A 12,836-nucleotide genomic window follows, 5' to 3' on the forward strand; every position below is an offset into this window, starting at 1 on the left:
AAAATAGCCTCAAATTGGATGCAGTCTATCACAGTGCCATCCGTTTTGTCACCAAACCCCCATATACTACCCACCATTGCGACCTGTACGCTCTCGTTGGCTGGCCCTCGCTTCATACTCGTCGCCAAACCCACTGGCTCCATGTCATCTACAATACCCTGCTAGGTAAAATCCCCCCTTATCTCAGCTCGCTGGTCACCGTAGGCACGCACTCCAGCAGGTATATCTCCCTGGTCACCACCAAAGCCAATTCTTTCTTTGGCCGCCTCTCCTTCCAGTTCTCTGCTGCCAATGACTGGAACGAACTACAAAAATCTCTGAAACTGGAAACACTTATCTCCCTCACTAGCTTTAAGCACCAGCTGTCAGAGCAGCTCACAGATTACTGCACCTGTACATAGCCCACCTATAATGTAGCCCAAACAACTACCTCTTTCCCTACTGTATTTATTTTATTTTATTTATTTATTTAGCTCCTTTGCACCCCATTATTTTTATTTCTACTTTGCACATTCTTCCACTGCAAATCTACCATTCCAGTGTTTTACTTGCTATATTGTATTTACTTTGCCACCACAGCCTTTTTTTTGCCTTTATCTCCCTTATCTCACCTCATTTGCTCAAATCGTATATAGACTTGTTTCTACTGTATTATTGACTGTATGTTTGTTTTACTCCATGTGTAACTCTGTGTCGTTGTATGTGTCGAACTGCCTTGCTTTATCTTGGCCAGGACGCAATTGTAAATGAGAACTTGTTCTCAACTTGCCTACCTGGTTAAATAAAGGTGAAATTAATTTTTTTCTTTTTAAATTGAAATCCCTGATCAGTTTCCTTCCTCTCCGGCAACTGTGTGAGGAAGGACGTCTGTATCTTGTAGTGACTGGGTGTATTAATACACCATCCAAAGCATCACTGATAACTTCACCATGCTCAAAGGGATATTCACTGTCATTGGAAAACCTCCCTGGTCTTTTTGGTTGAATCTGTAATTGAAATTGACTTCTCGATAATGTGTATGGTACAGAGATGGGGTAGTCATTCAAAAATCATGTTATCCATTATAATTGCACACTGAGTGAGTCCATGCAACTTATGTGACTTGTTAATTAAGCACATACTTACTCCTGAACATATTTAGGCTTTCCATAACAAAGGGGTTGAATACTTATTGACTCAAGACATTTCAGCTTTTTATTTTTAATTAATTTGTCAAAATGTCGAAAAACCCTAACTCCACTTTGACATCATAGGATATTGTGTGTAGGCCAGTGACAAAAAACATGTATTCAGGCTGTAACACAACAACATATGGGAAAAGGAAAGGGGTGTGAATACTTTCTGAAGGCACCGTACATTCTTACCACACAGCATAAGTTGTGCCACCTGATTGGGGAAAACACATTTGGATATCACGGACGGTAACACCACTATGATTTGATTAGTTGATATTACTCATTTTGAAGAAACATTGAATTACTGTATGTCTTATAAAACAAGATTTATTCCCAAGCTGCTCACCTCTGAGACATATTACAGCTCAGGTGTTATTACTCAATGACATATTACTGTTCAGGTGTTACACCTCTGAGACATATTACTGTTCAGGTGTTACACCTCTTAGACATATTACAGCTCAGGTGTTATTACTCAATGACATATTACTGTTCAGGTGTTACACCTCTGAGACATATTACAGCTCAGGTGTTATTACTCAATGACATATTACTGTTCAGGTGTTACACCTCTGAGACATATTACTGTTCAGGTGTTATTACTCAATGACATATTACTGTTCAGGTGTTACACCTCTGAGACATATTACTGTTCAGGTGTTACACCTCTGAGACATATTACTGTTCAGGTGTTACACCTCTGAGACATATTACTGTTCAGGTGTTATTACTCAATGACATATTACTGTTCAGGTGTTACACCTCTTAGACATATTACTGTTCAGGTGTTATTACTCAATGACATATTACTGTTCAGGTGTTACACCTCTGAGACATATTACTGTTCTGGTGTTACACCTCTGAGACATATTACTGTTCAGGTGTTACACCTCTGAGACATATTACTGTTCTGGTGTTACACCTCTGAGACATATTACTGTTCAGGTGTTACACCTCTGAGACATATTACTGTTCAGGTGTTACACCTCTGAGACATATTACTGTTCTGGTGTTACACCTCTGAGACACGTTACTGTTCAGGTTACAGTTATTACAGTTCATCTGTTACAGTTTAGGTGTTACAATATTGGGCTGACATGAGGGCGTCTCACTTGCCATAGCGAGGAGTCCCAAACTCATACATATCCACTGCACAGTTCATTGCTCTGCATTTATAGGCCTATGTACTGCAGGCATTGTCATTGACTAGTTAGATTGACTTCGTGCAAACGGATCCTGCTCGCAACAGCAGCAGAACTGCAGAGAGAAATTTGGCTTGTGACAGGTTATTGCGCTTTGTAAATAATTGAATCAATGCACATTCACTTAGAGTCTAACTGCATTCACTGTGACATATTTTACATTGGACAGATACACAGTCTCTGTCTCTCTTTAGTTTCTGCTTTCAACAAAGCTCTGTGCTGATTTCAGAGGCCAAACACAAATCAAATCCCTGCAAAAAAACCTACACAAAAAAACAGCATACATTTCCAGCTGGTCCATGCTGGTCTATGCTGTCAGTGCTGGTCAGATGCTGGTCTATGCTGTCAGTGCTGGTCAGATGCTGGTCTAGCTGGTTCTGCTGGCCGACCAGCATTTGTTGTGTTTTCTCTGGTGACCAGCCTTCATTGTTTTTTTGGCTGGTGACTAGATTTCGTTGTTTTTGCAATGGTGACCAGCCTTCTTTGTGTTTTGGACACTGGTGACCAGCCTTCTTTGTGTTTTGGACACTGGTGACCAGCCTTCTTTGTGTTTTGGACACTGGGGACCAGCCTTCTTTGTGCATTTGCTGATGACCAGCCTTCGTTGTTTTTTCGTTGGTGACAAACCTGCTTTGTGTTTTTGACACCGGTGACCAGCCTTCATTGTGTTTTGGACACTGGTGACCAGCCTTCTTTGTGTTTTGGACACTGGGGACCAGCCTTCTTTGTGTATTTGCTGGTGACCAGCTTTCATTGTGTTTTGGACACTGGTGACCAGCCTTCTTTGTGTTTTGGACACTGGTGACCAGCCTTCTTTGTGTATTTGCTGGTGACCAGCTTTCATTGTGTTTTGGACACTGGTGACCAGCCTTCTTTGTGCATTTGCTGATGACCAGCGTTCGTTGTTTTTTCGTTGGTGACAAACCTTCTTTGTGTTTTGGACACTGGTGACCAGCCTTCGTTGTGTTTTGGACACTGGTGACCAGCCTTCTTTGTGTATTTGCTGGTGACCAGCCTTCATTGTTTTTTTGTTGGTGACCAGCCTTCTTTATGTTTTGGACACTGGTGACCAGCCTTCATTGTGTTTTCGACACTGGTGACCAGCAATCATTGTTTTTTTGTTGGTGACCAGCCTTCTTTGTGTTTTGGACACTGGTGACCAGCCTTCATTGTGTTTTGGACACTGGTGACCAGCCTTCATTGTGTTTTGGCTAGTGACTAGATTTCCTTGTTTTTTCATTGGTGACCAGCCTTCTTTGTGTTTGGACACTGGTGACCAGCCTTCTTTGCGTTTGGACACTGGTGACCAGCCTTCTTTGTGTTTTTGCTGGTGACCAGCCATCATTGTGTTTTTGCTGGTCACAAGCATTTGTTGTGTTTTTGCTGGTGACCAGCCTTCGCTCTGTTTTTGCTGGTGACCAGCAATCATTGTGTTTTTGCTGGTGACCAGCAATCGTTGTGTTTTTGCTGGTGACCAGCCTTTGTTGTGTTTTTGCTGGTGACCAGCCTTCACTGTGTTTTTGCTGGTGACCAACCTTCGGTGTGTTTTTGCTGGTGACCAGCCTTCACTGTGTTTTTGCTGGTGACCAGCCTTCACTGTGTTTTTGCTGGTGACCAGCCTTCACTGTGTTTTTGCTGGTGACCAGCCTTCACTGTGTTTTTGCTGGTGACCAGCCTTCACTGTGTTTTTGCTGGTGACCAGCCTTCACTGTGTTTTTGCTGGTGACCAGCCTTCACTGTGTTTTGGACACTAGTGACCAGCATAAGTTATAAAGCAAAACCTTCATCAAGTCCCATTATGATGGCTTGGAAAGTGATGTTTAATTCCTTTTGGAATCCATTCAGAGTGGATTCCCATAATCTGCATTCAGATTGACAGCCAGGGTTTAAAAAATATGAATACATTAGACTACCAAATAAACTGGATAACCATTTCAGTAAAGGATGTAATAAGTCCAACTAAGATAGAATCAGTTTAGAAACATTTATTTGATTTATCTTTGTGTAGCATAATATAAATTAATTGATTAATTAATCAATGTAAACAGACACCTCACAAGTCCTCAACTGGCACCTTCATTAAATAGTACCCGCAAAACACCTGTAACGGCTGTTGGTGGAAGAAGGTGAGGACCAAGGTGCAGTGTGGTACGTATTCATCTTTTTATTAATGGAACTGAACACCGATTAACAAACAACCGAACCAGTTCTGTCTGGTGCAGACACAAAAACAGAAAGCAACTACCCACAAAGCTCAGGTGGGAAAAGGCTACCAAAGTATGGTTCTCAATCAGAGACAATGATAGACAGCTGCCTCTGATTGAGAACCAAACCCGGCCAAACAACAAAGAAATCCAAAACGTAGAAAATGAACATAGAATGCCCACCCTAGTCACACCCTGGCCTAACCAAAATAGAGAATAAAAACCTCTATGGCCAGGGCGTGACAACACCACTCTCAACGTCAACAGTGAAGAGGCGACTCTGGGATGCTGGCCTTCTAGGACTTGTTGTCTGTTTCACAAACTAGACACTCTAATGTACTTGTCCTCTTGCTCAGCTGTTCACCGGGGCTTCCTACTCCTCTTTCTATTCTGGTTAGAACCAGTTTGCACTGTTCTGTGAAGGGAGTTGTACACAGCGTTGTACGAGATCTTCAGTTTCTTCGCAATTTCTCACATGGAATAGTCTTCATTTCTCAGAACAAGAATAGACTGACGTGTTTCAGAAGAAAGTTCTTTGTTTCTGGACATTCAGAGCCTGTCATCGAACCCACACATGCTGATGCTCCAGATACTCAACTAGTCTAAAGAAGGCCAGTTTTATTGCTTCTTTAATCAGCACAACCATTTTCAGCTGTGCTAACATAATGCAAAAAAGGGTTTTCTAATGAACAATTAGTCTTTTAAAATGATAAACTTGGATGAGGAAACACAACGTGCCATTGGAACACAGGAGTGATGGTTGCTGATAATGGGCATCTGTACGCCTATGTAAAGATCTGCCATTTCCTGCTACAATAGTCATTTACAATATTAACAATGTCTACACTGTATTTCTGATCAATTTGATGTTACTTTAATGGACAAAAAATGTGCTTTTCTTTCAAAAACAACAACATTTCTAAGTGACCCCAAACTTTTGAACAGTAGTGTAGATACAATCAATTCAGTACAATTTGTAAGAATAGCTCTAGTTGCCTCACCTTTTAAATTCAAAGATCTTTCTGTCTTGGCTGATATTATATAGTTTATATTTTTCAGAGAATTCCACGACAACCAGGGACAAATTAAGATGCTTGATGAAAAAGGGTTCAGAGCGTGGGATGTTACCTTGACAATGTCCCTTAAAAACCCAACACGTACAAAAAGAAAAAAATGAATGTCAACCTGCAATCCTACTACCGCTGTGTGAAGTTATTAACTTGCTGAGGGGAGGCAGGGTGTAGCTTTGTTACCCGGCTAACAAGCCACCTTCATAGCTCCCAGATGGTCGTTGTGAGGATTTCAGGAGGCGACGTTCCCTGTTCATTAGGGCCCTCAGAGCTGGTGGATATGGACCATCTGTGTCTGGGGACATGGTGCGGTGAGGGGCCATGACAACCAAGGGTGTTTACCTCTAGGCTTACTCACATTTGAACTTCAAAAAATGGAAAAATAAATCCTTCTCTTTTCTTTCTGCTACCTCTATGTTGATGTTTCAGTTGAAAAAATAAATGGCTCTTGTGGTTTAAACTTACCACTAGGCCCCTGAGTGATAACCCTCTTCTTTCCTTTATCTCATAACAAGTTATGACTTCAGCTTTTAGGCTGTTGTTTGTGAGTTCCGATTGATTGCATTACATAAACCTTTTTCAAATGTCAAATCAACTTTAATGGTCATAATATATTAATTTATGAGCCTGTTTTCTGATGAGAATTGCAAACTGTAATTGAAACTGTCGTGCTTTTATTGTGAATGCACAACTTCCTTCTCTTTAAAAAGAAGAAGAAGAAGAAGTAGAGAGACAGAGGACATTTTGTCTCAGGGGTAGTGATGCAAATGTTATTCCTCTGCTAGTGTTTTTGGAAGCTCATTTTTCTCCTGTGTGGTACTGGGATGGGGTTATGGTGTCTGGTTGCACAGTCAGCAGATGTATTCCCCTACAGACACAGGGCCTGTTGGTAGTGGCCTTGCACCGGCATAGCCCTGCCACAAGGATTCATTGCATAATTGCAAGCAAGATTTGTGGAGTGAAGCGTCTGTACAGAAATAAGAGACAGCTCCATCTGTGATTTTATCGCGGGCATGTCCTGGCAATGTTGCTATCAATAAAAATCCAACACGATATGAAAACATGTTCTTCCTCAGAGCAATTTTTATTGACACATGAAATTGTGAAACGTTGGGTAGAGAATTAGTATATACCTGTTGAGTTATGAGCTCCCGCATGGGCTCCAATGTGTCCCAGCAACCTGAACAAAACAAAACATGAGCGAAACTCTCTCGCATGATTTGAGAAAATGGGGTCTGAGATCTACAATCAGGCTGTATTGATTTTCCAAAACCATTCATGTTTTTCAGTGACCATCAATTCATTTGAGTTGTCCTGTGTAGCTCAGTTGGTAGAGCATGGTGCTTGCAAGGACAGGGTTGTGGGTTTGCTTCCCAACGGGGACCAGTATGAAAATGTAGGGACCCAATACTGTAAGTTGCTCTGGATAAGGGTGACTGCAAAAATAATCTAAATAAAGTACATCCCCTCCCATTTTTTAAGGGGGTAGATCAGCATTAATATTTCAAATTGACTGTGGCTTCTATCAATGTAATTATCTGCATGATTTCTAAACCCTCCATATACATTTTCCATATATATATATATTTTTTAAATATATACAGTACCAGTTAAAAGTTTGGACACACCTACTTATTCAAGGGTTTTTCTTATTTAAAAAATATTAGTGAAAACATGACGTGAAGGATTGATTCATGCAGTCTCCTCTGAACAGTGATGTTGAGATGTGTCAGTTACTTGAACTCTGTGAATTGTTTATTTGGGCTGCAATTTCTGATGTGTAGTTAACTCTAATTAACTTATCCTCTGGGTCTTCCTTTCCAGTGGCGGTCCTCATGAGAGCCACTTTCATCATAGCACTTGACGTTTGTTTGTGACTGCACTTGAAGAAACTTTCTAAGTTCTTGAAATTTTCCGTATTGACTGACCTTCATGTCTAAAAGTAATGATGGACTGGCGTTTCTCTTTGCTTATTTGAGCTGTTTTTGCGTTGATATGGACTTGGTCTTTTACCAAATAGGGCTATCTTCTGTATGCCAACTCTACCTTGTCACAACACAGCTGATTGTCTCACACGCATTAACTTCTTTGGGGTACCCCCCCTTCTTCTCAATTTCCGCCTAAAAACACCCTAATCTAACTGCCTGTAGCTCAGGCTCAGAAGCAAGGCATTTTCTTGGTACCGTTTGAAAGAAAACACTCTGAATTTGGTGGAAGTGTGAATTGAATGTAGGAGAATATAACACAATAGATCGGGTAGAGGAAAATACAAGGAAATAAACAGACGTTTTCTGTTTTTATTGTTGCTGCATCATCTTTCAAATGAACAAGAACAGCCAGACATACAGATAGGATGCTGGGGATGGTTTGAATGAAGAACATAAGATGGCAACAATAGCTGAGCAAAGTTTTAGACAGATAACTTCAATAGCTGAGCGAGCTACATGACATTGAGCATGAAGTTACCCAGGCATCCCACACAAATGTACCCTAATGTACCCAAGTGGCCGAATTGGTACAGTGATACATATTGAAGGATAGGAGGACTATAAATATCGAACTATATATATTGAAGGAACTATACAAAACACATAAATGCTATTCTAACACCCCCCAAAAATATATATAAAAATATTGTAAAAAAATTCTTAATAATTATAATAATAATAATTAAACATAAACAAATAACAAGGGTAACTATTTACACATTTTCTATTTACAATATTGTGAAGACCCTCAGTCCTCTACACAATATTGTGCTGCTGGTGCCATGGCCCATAGCAGTCTCTTTCTGCTATAAACAGGTAATGTTTGACTAAAACATCATTTTCAACTTTGCTTACATTTGTATACGGTCACATGTGTCTTGTGTGGGAATACTTGGGGACACATTTCTTAAATTAAAATCACTTGGAGCTGATTTCCTGGTGTTTTTACAGTCTTTTATGTCCAACAATGGAATCTTTTGTGGTGGTGCAAGTGATGGGGAATTTCCTGTGACAAAGAGCCCTGAGGCACATTCATGCCTGCAGAGATGAATCTGGGCAGGTGAACACCACTGGAGCAGAAGGGACAAAGGTAGAGGGGACAGAAGGTGATGAAGCAACTCGGTTTCTCTTTCTCTATCAATTTCCTCTATCATTTGGGTTAAATCTGTATACCTAGACTTTGTTTTAGCTTTTCCTGATTTATTCGCCATAATTTAAATATATAAACTTGTTGAAAATGCTATTGACTATGTACTGCTATACGTAACACTTGTGGCTCCGTCAAGTAGAATTTGCAATGGCGAATAAACCTCTTTTACGCCAGAGTTCACGACAAAGGCTGGTCTTCGAACGTATAACCATTACATATTGCCGTTTACCTCAGCTCATTGGCTATCTGCCAAGCTAGATTTCAAGATGATCAGTGGTCATTGGGCCAAAATACAGTCAATCAACGATAGACCGGTCCTACCATTGGTGCGCAATGAGGTCATTGATTGGTGTCTTCAAATCGATTTGTTTCGGTCAATACGTCCCGGGAAAAGAACCATCAAGTACGGTTGTGTTAGTAACAACCAGAGGATTGCAATGAAACCAACCATGACTGGATAAACGTTTGTTTAGTAGGTGTAATTACCACGAACGCTTTGTCGAAAGTTGAATGAGACGGTAATCACGACGCAAGCGGTTTACAAATGTTTCGTATTAGGCTATAAAAATGGATGTTATTAAACAAAACAAGCATTCACTGTGTAGTTAGGACACTTGGCATTGCCACTAGAGGAAGATCTTCAAAGGTTATTTCTGACCTTTGTGATGCTAATACTTGGTTGGAAAATGCTAGTAATACTTGTGTGTGCAGGGAGCTGTCCTCAGAAAATCGCATGGTTTGCTTTCGCAGTAAAACCTTTTTGTAATCTGACACAGCTGCTGGATTAATAAGACGTTTATCTTTTAAATGATGTAACGTATTTACAAGAATGTTTACTATAACAAAGGGTGTATTTAGAATGTTAGTGCTCTGCAGTTTCACCGGATGTTGGCGTAGTGGGACGTTAGCGTCTCACCTACCCTAGAGAGGTTTAAGAAGGAAAGAAATTCCACAAAATTAACTTTTAACAAGGCACACTTGTTAATTGAAATGCATTCCAGGTGACTACCTCATGAAGCTGGTTGAGAGATTGCCAAGAGTGTGCAAAGCTGTCATCCAAACCTTTCATGGTTGTGATGTCTTCACTATTATTCTAAAATGTAGGAAATAGTAAAAGTAAAGAAAAACCCTTGAATAAGTAGGTGTGTCCAAACTTTTGACTGGTACTGTACAGTTTACAACATTTTGCATATCTTAATTCATTTCCACAATTAATAAATAAGATGCGTAATAATGTAGGCACGTCATTCGAAGGATTGTTACCTATAACCACTACAAAGGCATATAAAATTGAGCAAGAATGGGGAGAATTTAATAACCAATGTCAAGTCCTAGCTGATGGAGCTCAGATACACCCCCTTCCCCTGAAACACACACACATGCTTGTCCCCCATTTTCCAAAGCATCTCTGAGCATTCAGACCTTTTGATTATTTTGTGCCGCCGGGGCCACAATAATTTGACCGGTCTCTGATTGTCCAAGTGTGACCCCCTCCCCATGGGTTACTGCAGCTGGTTTTGCCAGCACTGCCACTACCTGGGTGGAGGTCTCACTGGAATTCCCACCGGCTAGGTACAAGGTCGTCAAGGTTCTCATTAGCAGCTTTGAGAAATGACTTGTATATATTTTTACCCACCCAAGGGCTTTGGCTTTGTTGGACCGACCCTGCCAGGCAGGATCAGACTCTCGGGGGGGCGGTACTGCTTTAGTGGGTCTCTCTATCTTTCTGACTTGGCTGCTTATAGGCTACAGTACTTGCAGTAGGCCTATAAAAGAGATAAGGACTTCTCCTTAGTGTGTGGGTGGGTGTATAGGGTATAGGGCTGGGGACCATTCCATCATAATAGGATATAAAATAAATAAAATAAATATATTTGGAATTCAAGTTAAACTGTATAGTGTAGTGGGAAAGTTTTTTAGACCCCTTAACTTTTTTCCAGATTTTGTTACAGCCTTATTCTAAAATGGATTAAATATGTTTTCTCTCAGCAATCTACACAATGACAAAGCAAAAACAGTTTTTTCTAAATGTTTGCAAATTTATTACAAACAAAAAACAGAACTATCACATTTATCACAATTATTCAGACCCTTTACTCAGTACTTTGTTGAAGCACCTTTGGCAGCGATTACAGACTCAATTTGCTCCAAGCTTGGCACACCTTTATTTGGGGAGTTTTCCCATTCTTCTCTGCAGATCCTCTCAAGCTCTGTCAGGTTGGATGGGTAGCGTCGCTGCACAGCTTTTTTCAGGTCTCTCCAGAGATGCTCGATCGAGTGGCTGGGCTACTCAAGGACATTCAAAGGCTTTTCCTAAAGCCACTTCTGCGTTGTCTTGGCTGTGTGCTTAAGGTTGTTGTCCTGTTGGAAGGTCAACCTTCGCACCAGTCTGAGATCCTGAGTGCTCTGGAGCAGGTTTTCATCAAGGATCTCTCTATACTTTGCTCCGTTCATCTTTCCCTCGATCCTAACAAGTCTCCCAGTCCCTGCTGCTGAAAAACATCCCCACAGCATGATGCTGCCACTGCCATGCTTCACCGTAGGGATGGTACCAGGTTTCCTCCAGAAGTGACACTTGACATTCAGGCCAAAGAGTTCAATCTTGGTTTTATCTGACCAGAGAATCTTGTTTCCCACGGACTGAGAGTCCTCCAAGCGGGCTGTCATGTGCTTTTTACTGAGGAGTGGCTTCCATCTGGTAATTCTACCATAAAGGTCTGATTGGTGGAGTGCTGCAGAGATGATGGTCCTTCTGGAAGGTTCTCCCATCTCCACAGAGGAACTCTGGAGCTCTGTCAGAGTGACCATCGCGTTTTTGGTCACCTCCCTGACCAAGGCCCTTCTTGGTGGTTCCAGTCTTGGTGGCTCCAAACTTGTTCCATTTAAAACCTGTACAGGATCGGTGTCCCTATACTGAGACGGTTGTTGCAAACGTGCACTAATGTGAGTAGAATTAAGTTGTAAGTAACCGCAAATTTTCCAGGACATGGACATGTCTTATATGGGCAGAAAGCTTACATCCTTGTTAATCTAACTGCACTGTCCAATTTACAGTAGCTATTACAGTGAAAAAATACCATGCTATTGTTTGAGGAGTGCAACAAAACATTTTTATCATGGCAACTGATTTGATACATTCACCTCGGAATGTAAATAATGTACTTAGATTCAGTAATCTGGCTCTGTTTTGTCATCCTGATGGCCCCAGACATAAAATGTAGCATAGTTTTGTTTGATAACATCTATTTTTATATTCAAATGTAGGAACTGGGTTCAACGTGTGTTTTTGTATTTTTTGTATTAACTTTTACCACATCTAATGTGTTATATTCTCCTACATTAATTTCACATTTCCACAAACTTCAGTGTTTCCTTTCAATTGGTATCAAGAATATGCATATCCTTGCTTCAGGTCCTGAGCAGTTAGATTTGGGTATGTCATTTTAGGCGAAAATTGAAAAACGGTCCGTTCCTTATTAAGAATGATGGAGGCCACTGTGTTCTTGGGGACCTTCAATGCTGCAGAACAGTTTTGCTACCCTTCCCCAGATCTGTGCCTCGACACAATCCTGTCTCGGAGCTCTACGGGCAATTCCTTCAACCTCATGGCTTGGTTTTTGTTCTGACATACACTGTCAACTGTGTATGTATATAGACAGCTGTGTGCTTTTCCAACTCATGTCCAATCAATTGAATTTAGCACAGGTGGACTCCAATCAAGTTGTAAAACATCAATTATCAATGGAAACAGTATGCACCTGAGCTCAATTTCGAGTCTCATAGAAAAGGGTCTGAATACTTATGTAAATAACTTATTTTTTAAATTGTATACATTTGCAAAAATGTACAATACCCTGTTTTCACTTTGTCATTATGGGGTATTGTGTATAGATTGAGTGATTATTATTATTATTTCCATTTTAGAATAAGGCTGAAATGCAACAAAATGTGGAAGAAGTCAAGTGGTCTGAAGACTTTCTGAATGCACTGTATATTGTTTACTATCTGTTTTCTATGGGGCGGCAGGGTAGCCTAGTGGTTAGAGCG

Source organism: Oncorhynchus tshawytscha, linkage group LG04, assembly GCF_018296145.1.
Source record: "Oncorhynchus tshawytscha isolate Ot180627B linkage group LG04, Otsh_v2.0, whole genome shotgun sequence".
NCBI classification, from domain to species: domain Eukaryota; kingdom Metazoa; phylum Chordata; class Actinopteri; order Salmoniformes; family Salmonidae; genus Oncorhynchus; species Oncorhynchus tshawytscha.